Below are 13,830 nucleotides of genomic sequence, written 5' to 3'. Positions count from 1 at the left end.
CAAATAAAAATTAATCCTAAATATAAAGCCTTTTTCTACTTAAGTATATGCTTTTTTTGTTCCTCTTGATATTTTTTCTGGACATTCGGGTCAATCAGGGTGTTTAGAATTTCTCTAGAGAGCATAAGCTATGGAGTAAGGCAGATGTGGTCTGATTCTTAACTTGGATACTAGCTGTGCTTGAGTAGTTAATTTTAGATACTAAATTTCTACATCTGTAAAATGTAAATAAATAATAAATGCAAAGTCTTTAGCACAGTGCCTGGCATAAAGTAATGGTTCAGTAAATGTTAACTACTACTGTTAACTGAGTTAGGAGTTAGGTCTCTGGCCTTAAATGTGGACCTTGGAGACTAGGAATACTTTGGGGCCACCTTGAGCCCCTATGTGGGGAAGACTGCCTATAAGATGACCTATTCTGGGCATGCCTTTCTGACCTGAAACTAATCAAATGTTTATGGGCTTTGCTGAAAAATTTTTAAAGAACTCTAATATTGCAAAAACACTATACAGAAGAAACTCTTAGTATACATCTAAATTTTGGCATAGGATGAGGCCACAGGTTGGCTAGGTTTCACTATGATGTAAGCATAATCATGGAGCAAGAGTTGATGAGAGAACCTTTTTCACAGCCTCTGGTCTGGGTAAGTTTGGCTTACTGGGGATAAGGTAGAGGAATCTGAACTATGGAGTCAGTAGTGCCAAACAGTAGGGAGAAGTGTCTTTTTTTTTTTTTTTTTAAAGAAGTTCTAGATTTAAAAAAAAAAGCACCTTGTTTTAGATGTTATCAGGCATCAGAGGTAACTGATGAAGGTAGCAGAAAAGTCAGAGACAAGTGTAGCTAAACTAGGTTGTATCGCCTATAATCTTTTTAGTTAGAGAACCAGGTCTGTAAAATGTTGAGAACCCTCTAAGGGGACTCCATGATGGGTAAATGCTTGAGAGCTCTGATTTTACCTTGTCTTTCTTTTTGGACAGTGGAGTTTAGAAGTGCATTCACAGTCATAGAAACCTTTGTATATATAGTTACCATTCTGAAAAGAGACATTCTGTCTTCCACTCCAGATAGTTATCTTAGATACTTCGATTTTTAGAACAATAATGTCACTATGGTTTAGGTTCTGAGTTAGTGGCTTGAGGAAATTTGATACAGGCCATTACAGAATAGAAGATAAATCTCATTTTAAAAATATTATTTACTGTGCCACCAGTTAGTAGTGACTTGTAATATGGAAACATTCTAAATTAAACATGATAGTTTAATTTATTATGTGTACTTTGCATTTTGGGAGTTTAAAAAAAAGTGCTACATGAAGGGCATGGCTTTAAAACAAATTGGGTTCTTTTACACACCAGTAAGTTGACAGTTTGACTAATTGTAAATGAAAGTGGAGTTATTACTATTTATTTATTTTTTTAAATTGAGTAGGCTACACACCCAACGTTGGGCTTGAGCACCACAACCTGGAGATCAAGAGTCACATGCTCTACCAAATGAGCCAGCCATATGCCCCAAAAGTAGAATTTTTAATTGATTTAATTCTAGATTCTAAAGGATGCTTTACAAAACACCTAGTCTGTCAATCAGTAGGTTGGTACTTTTCATACATTTTGTTAAGTTAAAAACTGGAATTTGTAGAGTGATAGTATTATACATGACACTTTATCAAAGAGATTAGTTGACAGCCTCATATAAACTCTTACTGATACCTCAGTCTAAAGTAAATACCTATTTTTTATCATTTCATCTTATGTATGACACTATTGGGTGTGTGTGTGTGCATGTATTTGTTTATTGACTTTTCTTACCAGAATGAAATTCCATGAGTTCTTTTTCTTTTTTCATCAAAACATTTATTAAATGATTAACTGCACGTGGCCTGAGCTGTGACTAGGCTTTGTTAAAAGACTTGAGTGCTTGGCTAAAACCAGGAAAACTGCTGCCTCCTTTTCATGTTCATAGAGCAGACGGATTTGTAAATCCCAGAGTGTGAGGTTCTGCCTACCCAAAGCCACTACTGTGCAGAGACCCTGGGTGAAGCCACCTTCATCATGTCTGACCAGGAGGCAAAACTGTCAACTGAGGACTTGGGGATAAGAAGGCAGGAGAATATATTAAATGCAAAGTCATTGGACAGGATAGCATTGAGATTTGCTTCAAAGTGAAAATGACAACATATCTTAAGAAACTCAAAGAATTGTGCTGTCAAAGACAGGGAGTTCCAATGAATTCACTCAGGTTTCTTTCTGAAGGTCCGAGAATTGCTGATAATCACATTGCAAAAGAACCGGGAGTGGAGGAAGATGTGATTGAAGTTTATCAGGAATAAACAGGGGGTCATTCAACGATTTAGATACTCTTTTTATTTTCTTTACTCTTAATCCTTTTTTATTTTTAAAAATAGTTCTTTTGTAATGTGGTGTTCAAAATGGAATTGAAAACCTGCACTCCATCTCTTTAAAACATCTGGTAATTTGAATTCTAGTGCCTGTTATTCATTATCACTTGTTTTCATTATGCTGAGTTTTAGTGATCAAACCTCAGCCCCCTTCATATTGCCCTCTCCTTTTAAAAAATTACATGTGTGCACAGAGAGACCACCTTTTTCAGCATTGCTTTCACAGGCAATGTGAGTATTCATAATGACTTTCTAGTTGGCCCTAAAGTTCTAGCATATTATTGCTTCAGTCCTGGACTATGACTTTCAGTGGGAAATGGAAGTTTTTCAGAGAACTGAACTTGGAGAAATGACCTTTCCTTAACCTGAAGCTACTTTTAAAATTTACGGGTCTGGACCAGAAGAAGGGAAGTATCAAGCTGGAGTCGAGATGACAGAGATGGTGAGAGTAATGACTAACTCCAAAGCAAAGATGGCTTCACTGAGGAGAAAGCATTTTAAGATAAAAGAAGTCTTGTCAGAAGATCCAGAGAAGTTCTGATTTTATTAGCAGTTAATAAAGTTATTCATGCAGTTGTGTATATAACAGAACACTGCTCTTTTTAATTTTATTTGTATTTTTTGGCCTGGGATATGGGTTTTAAATGGACATTTTACCAGCTTCATTAAAATAAAGTATTTGTAAAAACCATTAGAAAAAAAAAAGTCAAAGCAGAATCTCTGAAGTAGACATTTATTCTAGAATCTGAAAGGGAAAAAGAATAAAATTAGGTTATAAGTAGGCTAGGTATTGACAAAGTAGGCCAATCTGAGGCTAAATGTTGTCAGCCAAGAACAGATGTTAGATGGAGGAACCCAGAAGTGCTACCTTCAACCTACTGTTGAATTAGACTACATTGGACCTATCATAGACTCTCTCCTTAAGAACAGTGACTAAGTTCACATTGTTCAGGGCTGTCCCCAGTGCTCAGTATAGTTCCTGGCAATTTGTATGCTCTGCATAAAATTTTTTCGTGAAAAAAAGTGAATTAATCTGTAGGTAGTAGGTTCTGGAGAGCTGACTTCAGACATTATTAGGGGTGTCGTTGCCATGAGTTTTAAGCCATAGCTGCTCCTGTATCATTTTTCTTTGAGTTTCTCTTAACCTTTTGGGGTGAAGGATCAGAATTTGTGCCTTTGGCCCTTGTTAATAATATGCTTTGAATTATTTTCTGCATTATTCTTATCTATAGCTAGACCCTTTTTTTCATAAAAGGGCAAGCTTCTCTTGTTTTTTAAGTTCTGGTAGCTGAAATTTGAGTCTATGTCCAGTGTACTAATAGAAAGTCTTGTATTTATTTTCTTAGTGAAGTTACCTTAAATAAAATTCCAAAGGGTTTAATTGTCCTAAATAAATCTGTATTACTTAGTTATATGAAGTTAATAATGATTGATTTAAGGGATTAGGAATGAGTCATCAATGCTTTTCTCTTGCAGTTAGTGATTTCAAGCCTTTTTTGTGCTGGTGGCAATGAAAAATTACTTAGTCCTTGCTGGACATGAAGAAATTCAGAGTTGTTTTTGCTTGTTTCTTCATGGAATGAAAGAGGTGGATTAAATTGCCCTTTTACTAATGTAAATATGAAAAGAACTTAGTCTAGATTTTCTTCTAGACTTTTATTTCACTTACGCTTTTTTCCCCCCAAAGATAACACTCCTCTCATTTTAATGCATGTTAAAATTGGGTGAGTAAGCTTAAATATGTTAGTGTGCCTCCCCTTCAGTCTCACTAGCCCTATTTTAAGTGCTCTGTAGCCACATATGGCTAGTGGTTATTATATTGGGCAGTGTAGGTATAGAACATTTCTTTCTTGCAGATATACCTGATATAGACATTTTCTCTTATAGATTTTAATGATCCAGGTAATTATAATTTTTAAGGTAAGATTCTCAGTATTTTTGGTAAGACATTTGTATTATGAAATTTATTTTGATTATTCTGTTATATCGTGGATACACCACTAATTTTTATTATTCTGTCATTTTTAAATGTCATTTTTATTTAATTTTGAGACTAGCTTCCATTTTGTAATATAATTTTATCATATCATATAATTTTGTAATATAATTTAATGGGAAATTTTGATATAGTAACTAGAAATTGCCCTTACAGGTAACACAGAACATTAATCTTGTTAAGTGAGGTAATGAATATAACTGCATGAAAATTCCTTTTAAGGCTTTTACTGTCAGTATTTTAGGAATGTAGAGCTTCCAAAACAGGCCTTTGGCTCCTAATGTGTTTTGGTTAAACATGATAATGATTTTGTCAGTATAGTGCTGGGCTTACAAAAGTTGCTGATTAGATGTTCTTTTAGTACATAGATTTCATTTTCTAGAGCATGGTTCCCCAAACCAGATGATCATAAGAATTCCCTGAGGAGGAGCACCTGGGTGGCTCATTCGGTTAAGCGGTTAAGCCCTTAAGCATCTGCCTTCGGCTCAGGTCATGATCCCAGGGTTCTGGGATGGAGCCCCACATCCGGCTCCCTGCTCAGCGGGAAGCCTGCTTCTCCCTCTCCCTCGGCCTGCTCCCCTTGCTTGTGCTTTCTCTCTCTCTGTCAAATAAATAAATAGAATCTTAAAAAAAAAAAAAAAGAAAATTCCCTGAGGAGCTTTTTAAAGATACAGATATCCAAAGCAGATGTATTATATAGCATATGTATTAATAAAATCCTTTGTGTACATTCCTTAGTATTAAAACTCCTTGAGATACAATTGTTGGCTAAAAAGATTGAACTATTTTTTAGATTTTTGATTCACAGGAACAAATTTCCTTCAGAAAGTTTGCTCCAATTTATAAACTTTTCCTCACATTTCTCTACACTGGGTATTATTGAATTTTTAATATTTCTCAGTTGATTAAAAAGATCTCTTATTTTAGCTTGTATTTCTTTAATTATGAGTGAGAGTCAGAATTTTTCAAAAAAATTTTTTTAAATTTAATTTTATTATGTTATCTTAATCACCATACATTACATCATTAGTTTTTGATGTAGTGTTCCATGATTCATTGTTTGCATATAACACCCAGTGCTCCATTCAATACATACCCACTTTAATACTCATCACCAGGCTAACCCATCCCCCCAACCCCCTCCCTTCTAGAACCCTCAGTTTGTTTCTGAGTCCATAGTCTCTCATGGTTCATCTCCCCTTCCGATTTCCCTCCCTTCATTTTTCCCTTCCTACTATCTTTTCTTTTTTTAATTTTTAATTTATTTTTTAATTTTTAATTTTTTAAAAGATTTTATTTATTTATTTGACAGAGAGAGACACAGCGAGAGAGGGAACACAAGCCGGGGTGTGGGAGGGGGAGAAGCAGGCTTCCTGTGGAGCAGGGAGCCCGATGCAGGGCTCGATCCCAGGACCCTGGGATCATGACCTGAGCCGAAGGCAGATGCTTAACCGACTGAGCCACCCAGGTGCCCCCCCACCCTTTTTTTTTTTAACATATAATGTATTATTTGTTTCAGAGATACAGGTCTGTGATTCATCGGTCTTACACAGTTCTTTTGATAATGCATTTTTTTCTCCTCCCTCTTTCTTTTTTCTCTTTTCTTTTCTTTTCTTTTCTTTTCTTTCTTTCTTTCTTTCTTTCTTTCTTTCTTTCTTTCTTTCTTTCTTTCTTTCTTTCTGTCTTTCTTTCTGTCTTTCTTTCTGTCTTTCTTTCTGTCTTTCTTTCTGTCTTTCTGTCTGTCTTTCTGTCTTTCTGTCTTTCTTTCTTTCTCTTTATTTTCTTTCTTTCTTTTCTTTCTTTCCTTCTTTCTTTCTTTTCCTCTCTCTCTTTCTTTCTTTCAAATTGCCTGTTTTTGATATCTCTTCTTTCACATACCTAGGGTTCTTCATTTTGAGCAGCAATAAGTTGAATGATAGGGCTAGAAGGCAATGACTAGAAACAAGAATTGGTGTTCAGAAGGGCGGGGTGATTTTGGTTATTGAGCCTGGTACAGATATGGGCGAAATGTTAAATCTATCACAGATCTGCAAGATTCTTTGTACATATTTTCCATCTATTCTCTCATAAATGGTATCTTTTAGGAATGGTCCTTTTCAGTTTGACAGTGGAGGAATTGGATTTAAAATTTTCTTATGAAGAAAGGAAGTATTTTGCTACTATCATTTGGAAACCGATCATTATATTTGATTCTGGTTGTTATTGGAATCAGTTTGAAATAATGCCATTAATAATGCCATCTAACACAACTATTTATTTTTGATTTCTTGCCTATGTATAAATATGATAGAACAGAAATCCCTTAATTATGGGGACCTTTTTTATCTTTGTGTCTCTAGTGCCTCATAGTATCTGGCCCTGTAAAAGAAAACTCATTTCCTGTACTCACAACACTTCTGACACCAGATGTGTGGGTTTTCCATACCAAGCAATTCTTTAATTCTTGGAGGATACCAACCGAATTGTTAGCATAGACCCCAGAGGTTAAGGCCCAGTCCCACAAGACTACCCTTCACTTCACATGTCAGTTGGGAGTAGTGGGTGCCCAGGTTACCCACACTTCTGTCTGACTTGGCTACAAATTGGGGGGATCTCATGACTTCCTCCTCAGGTTTGATAATTAGCTATTATGGCTCATAGAACTCAAACACTTACGTTTATCATCTTATTACAAAGGATATAATTAAAGATAATGATGAACAGCAAGATGAAGAGGTACATAGGATGAGGTCCAGAAAGATCCTGAGCACACGGAGTGGAGTGCGCCACTCTCCTGGCACATGGATGTGTTTACCAACTTGGACGGTCTCTAGGAACCATAGTTTAGGGATTTTTAATGGAGACTTTATCACATAAGCATGATTGGTTATTAAGTCAATGTCCAGCCCCTCTCTTGTCCCTGCAGTGTAGGGCATGGGGCTGAAAGTTCCAATCTTATGATCTGGGTTTGGTCTTTCTGGTGACCAGCCCCTGTGTTGAAGCTATCCGGGAACCCACCAAGAGGAGCCTCATTAGAATGAAAAATGTTCCTATCAAGAAATTCCAAGGGATTTAGGAACTCTGTGTGAGGGGTGTGTGTCCATCTGGGCCATGGACAACTGTGTTCAGTCAGAATGGGGGCTCACAGAGGGAGTGGGGGTACTGGCACCAGCAAGAGTCCTTGAGAGTGCCTAGGGCTCAGGTTTCCATGTGCAGAGGGAGTTGACAGCTTGTTACCAGGGTGAGGTTTCAAGGTTGCAGGAGGATTGTGTTCTGTCTAAGTGACTGGGACAGCACTCCACTAGAAGTCCTCACTCACATGTCCAACACTACTTCCTACCAAGTCCCTACTGTAAGCTGGTGGAGAGAGAGCCTCTTTCTACTTCAGTGTCCTTTGAGTGCCCTCTACTGAAAAAGCTTAGCGTAGTGCTCATGTTAAATTAGAATAAAGAAATTTTGTTTATCACAAAACATATATTGAAAGATTCCTTCAGAGCTGGGATCTCTGCATATGTGTCCATAACTGACACATATGGATAATACCTAAGTTTGTTAATCAAGTCACCTGTTGAGGGACAGTTTTGGTTCTTTCTAGTTATTGGTTCCTACAAGTAAAGCTGCCATGAGCATTAATACACAAGTTTTTGTATGGACATATATTTTGATTTCTCTTAGGTAAATACCTAAATGTGGAATGACTGGATCGTACATTAGTGTGTGTAAATTTTTAGGAAATTGCCAGATAGTTTCCCAAAGTGGCTATACGATTTTTTGTTCTTGCTGGCAGTTCCTCTATATCTTACCAATATTTGATATGGGTTATTCCTTTTAATTTTAGCCATTCTAATAGGTGTATAGTGTTATCTCCTTGTGTTTTAATTTCCATTTCTCTAATGACTAATGATATTGAGTATCATTTCTTGTGTTTATTTACCATTTGTATATTTTCTTGGGTAAAATGCTCAAATCTTTTTTTTAATTGGATTGTTTTCTCATTATTGAGTTTTGGATGCTTTTTTTTTTTGAGTTTTGAGTGCTTCTTCTGTATTTTTGATTCTATTCTTTGCTGAGGTTTTTTCCTGGATTGTGGCTTGTCTTTTCGTTCTTTTAACAGTATCTTTTGAGGAATAATAATTTTTAATTTTGATGAAAGTTCAGGCTATCAATTTATTCTTGTATCCATCATGTTTTTGTATCTAAGATACTTTTGCTTAATGCAAGGTGATAAAGGCTTTCTCCTAGGATAGATTCTGGAAGTTTTATGGTTTTAGTTTTGTTTTGTTTTGGAAAGTTTTTTTTTTAAGATTTATTTATTTTAGATCACGAGCAGGGGGAGGGGCAGAGGGAGACAGACAGACTCCCTGCTGAGCAGGGAGCCTGAAAGGGGCTCAATCCCCCGGACCCTGAGATCATGACCTGAGCCAAAATCAAGGGTCAGATGCTCAACCCACTGAGTCACCCAGGTGCCCCATAGTTTTAGGTTTTATGATTAGTACTATGATGCATTTTTGTTTTTTTTGTTTTGTTTTTTTAATTTATTTGTCAGAGAGAGAGAGAGAGAGCACAGCAGGGGGAGTGGGAGAGGGAGAAGCAGACTCTCCACTGAGCAGGGAGCCCGACGCGGGACTCGATCCCAGGACCCTGAGATCATGACCTGAGCTGAAGGCAGACACTTAACGACCGAGCCACCCAGGCGCCCCAGTAGTATGATGCATTTTGAGTTTATGTTTTTTATGTGAAGTGAAAATTGGATAAGGGTTTATTTTTTTGCATAGTGATTTGTCTTTACACTTTTTGTCAAAGATCAGTTGATCATATATGTGTGGGTTTATTTCTGATCCCCTAATTTGTTCCACTGATCTCTTGTCTGTTTCAGTGCTGCTGCTTGGATTACTGTGGTGTTATAAGAAGTCACGAAATCAAGTTGTGCTGCTCATCTTACTTTGTTCTTTTTCAGTGTTATTTTGACTGTTGTGCTGATTATTCATTTATTGCCTCTCAGCTCCAGATTCACCCTTTTTGCTCGTTCTGTGAAAATGGATCTGGCCCTTTCAGTATTTCTCTTTCGCCAGCTGGCACAGTGTTAAGCTTCGTCAATATAGAGTGCTACAGACACACTGCAAGAGGAGAGTTTTGCTTCTTGGTTTCCATGTGCTTGCTTGACAGGCTCCAGCAGCACACTCAACTTCTCTGGAATCAACCCCCATGGCTTCCTTAGTGTACAGTTCCTGCCACATGTGTGACTTTACCGGCACTAAGCTTCTGCAGTGCTCAGAGGACTGCAGTAACCCAACAGCCAGCGACCCCAAGGCTAGCTTCTCTTTGTACCTCTCATGTGGGTTTGTAGCAGAATGCCTTAATAGGACACATCCAGATGAACAGCTTTTCCTAGTTCCCCTATGAATGGATTTCTGGCAAGTTGCACAAGCCACATTTCCAGCAAGTTCTGCTGGCATGACACCAGAACAATTTATCTGTCATTCAGTGAGATGGGACTGTGCCCTCTCCAACGAGGTCCGATCTCAGCCCTGGAATGTCTAGGGAGTTGGGAGAGGCTCTTGCTTAGGCACTCCTGTCTCAGCCCTCGAAGGTTTTAGCTGCTCTTGTTTTCTTTAGTATTCTCTTTGCTTCTCACTAGTTAATTGTTGTTAAACCAACCCCTGTAATAGTTAATGATTCTTTATACTTAACTTTCCCTTTTCAAATTTCTGTGTGGCTTCTCTTGTCTGAGTGGATCTAGAATGATGCACCCGTTCTAGGTTTTTTACATTTCTATGCGAATTTTAGAAGCAGTTTCTAAATGTCTTAAAAAAAAAAGCCTGCTGGGATTTTCACTGAATTTATACATAAATCTGGGGCAATTACATTGGAATCTATAGATAAATTTGGGGAGAATTGATCTCTTAACAGTATTGAATCTTTTGATTCATGAATAAAGTATCACTTTTTTTTTTTAAGGATTTATTTATTTATTTGAGAGAGAGAGCACGAGTGAGAGGCAGAGGAAGAAGCAGACTCCCTGCTGAGCAGGGAGCCCGACTCGGGGCTTGATCCCAGAACCCTGAGATCATGACCTGAGCTGAAGGCAGATGCTTAACCAACTGAGCCACGCAGGTGCCCCTAAAGTATCACCTTTTATTTAGATTTTGTTTCTTTTTTTTTTAAGATTTTATTTATTTGTTTATTTGAGAGAGAGAGTGCTTACATGCATGGGGGGACAGGTAGAGGGGGAGTGAGAGGGAAAGAATCTTTGTTTTTTGTTTTGTTAAAGATTTTATTTATTTATTAGAAAGAGAGAGAGTGCACATAAGCATGGGGAGTGGCAGGCAGAGTGAGAAGTGGGCTCCCCACCCGGCAAGGAGCCCACTGGGGGACTCTATCCCAGGACACTGGGATCATGACCTGAGCCAAAGGCAGGCGCTTAACTGACTGAGCCACCCAGGCGTCCTGAGGGAAACTATCTTAAGCAGACTCCACACTGAGAGTAGAGCCTGTTGTGGGCTTGATCTCATGACCCTGAGATTATGACCTGAGCTGAAACCAAGAGTTGGACATTCAACCAACTGAACCACCCAGTTGCCCCTAGAATTTCAGTCTCTTTTAGCAGTGTTATTTTGTTTTTTTTTTTTTAATACAGATCTTTCCCAGATTTTGCCACATTTATCCCTCCCTAAGTGTGTTACATTTTTTATGCTCTTATAAATAGCATTATTTTTTTAATTCCACTTTCCAGTTGTTCATTGCTAATATATAAAAATGCAGTTGATTTTTATATCCTGTAACCTTGCTAAATTCACTTTTTAGTTCTAGTGGTTTTTTTGGGGGGATTTGTGGGGGTTTTATTTGGTAGATTCCACTGGATTTTCTACACAGTCATGTCTTCTGTGAATAAAGAGAGTTTTACTCCTTTCATTCCAATATATGTTCCTTTTATTTCTTTTTCTTGCCTGACTTAATTGGCTAGACCCTCTAGTATAATGTTGAGTGGAAATGGTGAGAGAGGACATTCTAGTCTTGCTTCTAATCTTAGTGGGAAGGCATCCATTCTTTCATAATTAAGTATGATGTTAATTGTAGATTTTTCATAGATACCCTTTATTAGATTGATTAAATTCATTTCTATTTCTAGTTTGCAGAGATTTTTCAAATCAGGAATGGATATTGGATTTTGTCAGATGCTTTTGGGTGTGTGTCTTTTGAGATGAGAGTTACTATTTATTTATGTTTTAGCTCTGGGTAATGCAAGTGTCTGTTGTTATGTACAATTTTGTTGGCCTTTTTTTCCCCCGAAAATGACCTCCTCCCCTAAAAAAAGTCAATTAATCTGCATGTATAATACCTGGGTTTAAAAAATATTTTATGTGCAGTATCATCTCTACTTGGTTAAAATATAAATTATAATAATGCTAATGGAGTCTAATTATTGAGCTGTGATGTGAAAAAATAGAGAAAAATCTGAGAATTATCCATAAAATACATACCTACTAAAGAAGTTTTGATGAGTACAATTGTTTTAACTCTAAATTTATATTTAGCACTACTGAAGGGAGACAGCTATAGGATACGGATACTTAAGGGTCTTTGGTAAGTGTTTAGGAAGAAGTGAAAACAGTAGATGAATTACATGAAGAAAAATTTAAAGCATAGAGGATTACTTAAAGATTGAAAAAAGCAAATAAGTAGACCTAACAAAACAAAGGGGTCAGAAAGAATGCAGTTGTTTCTTATAGACAATAATTGGAGTTAAGGCAATGTAGCTGGTGGCTTTGGTGAAGTGGAAAGGATTGCCCTGGGATAATTGGGTTTAAATCCTGTATTTCCCACTTGCTAACTCAGTAAGTTTCTTAAACTAAGTTTCTGATTTCTCATCTATGGCGTGAACATAAGAATATTTATCCCAAGCGTTGTAATGAAGATTAAATAGAATCAGTTACATAAAAGTGCATAGCAGTGGGGCACCTGGGTGGCTCAGTCGTTAAGCGTCTGCCTTTGGCTCAGGTCATGATCCCAGCGTCCTGGGATCGAGCCCCATGTCTGGTTCCCTGCTCCGCGGGAAGCCTGCTTCTTCCTCTCCCACTCCCCCTGCTCGTGTTCCCTCTCTTGCTGTGTCCCTCTCTGTCAAATAAATAAATAAAATCTTTAAAAAAAAATGCATAGCTGTATAGTTAGGCACTTAATAAATGTTTGTCTTTGTCTTTATAATTATTTTTAAATGACCAATAGAAGCATTATTTTTCTGTTGCCTGTTTCCCTAGTGATTATATATAGACACAGAAGTAGTGCCCACAGTTACCTTGAAACCCATTGAGAAAATAAAAACCAAAGCCAATTCCTGCTGTGTTGACCTCCTAGAACTTCTGATAGTTTGAAAGAAAATTAACCAGAGCACTGTGAGCATAAGATTATATTAGAAAATGTTCTGAAGGAGAGTTCTAACTTGAGGAAGGAGGGCAGAATTTATAAGGCATTAGCAAGAGGGGTTAGGCATAGTTCAACTAGTTTGGGGGAATAGTTGGTCAAAGATGGCTCTCAGAGAATTGGTCTTGTAGATTAGTAGCCATTGGGCAGATTTTTTTCAAGAAGTTTGAGGAGAAGCAGCTGTGGGGGTCAGTCAAGGATACGAGAGGACCAATGCAAAATTCTCAGGTTTTTAGTGTCTGCACAGTAGATTTTTCAATCATCGGCTCTTCCAGTCCTTTCCTCCTGCACCTCCGCCACTAGTATAAGGGCCCTTTATCCTGGTCATGATTTTAGACCTTTGTAGCTCTTGATCTCAGAGGTAATATCTTTATGAAATTATACGGAACAAGGAATTAAGTATTTTGTAGAACTAGAAAGTTCTCTTAGTCTTTGCTTCCTGCCTTCTTTGTATTGTGTTTTGGGTTCTATTATGTCGGTGCTCTGCAGTAGAGGAAATGGTAATGTATGATAACGAAAAGCTTCAAAGTAGACATATGGCTGGTAGGGAGATTCAAATAGGGTTTTGCAGCAGCTATTTTAGATGATGACACATCTTCAACTTAAATTGCAATTGATTTTTTTTTTATTTTGCCTTATCTTTCTGTGATGATTCTAGTAGAAATCAAATGAAATTATTTTTGATAGCTGGTTTGTGAACATTGGTGTTTGCAGTTAACCTTCTAAAGCCTACCTGTGCTTTCAGGGAGCTCAGCTTGTGACTAAATGGATCATCTCTTCTCTTTTATCTATTTAATGCCTTACTGGTTTCTAGCAGCCGGTACTTAACATTGTTCATTCTTGAGTTTGGTGCTTCAAGTGATTTCTTTGCCTTTATGAGGTACTTTCTGACTATAGGTGAATCCATTCTCCTGTAAATATAATCTGTGCTTTGAAATTAAATTATCCTTTTCCTCTTTGAATACATAAATCCTTTTATTATCTGATAGTTTGCCTCTTGATTTGTGGCTTCCTGTGTTCCTTTTGTAATGCTTACTT

At 37.3% G+C, this 13,830-nt stretch overlaps 1 protein-coding gene and 1 pseudogene across 9 annotated transcripts in view; both read left to right on the top strand.

Annotated features, from left to right (window-relative positions):
• Positions 1–13,830, top strand: part of FUT8 (fucosyltransferase 8) — a 330,956-nt gene that overhangs the window by 77,565 nt on the left and 239,561 nt on the right. The gene's annotated exons all lie outside the window — the stretch shown is intronic.
• On the top strand, positions 2,053–2,354 carry LOC113909709 (annotated as a pseudogene).

The sequence above is a fragment of the Zalophus californianus genome, chromosome 6 (genome assembly GCF_009762305.2).
Source record: "Zalophus californianus isolate mZalCal1 chromosome 6, mZalCal1.pri.v2, whole genome shotgun sequence".
NCBI lineage: Eukaryota > Metazoa > Chordata > Mammalia > Carnivora > Otariidae > Zalophus > Zalophus californianus.
Note: the sequence above shows the minus strand (reverse complement) of the source record. Positions and strands in the feature narration are given on the sequence as shown.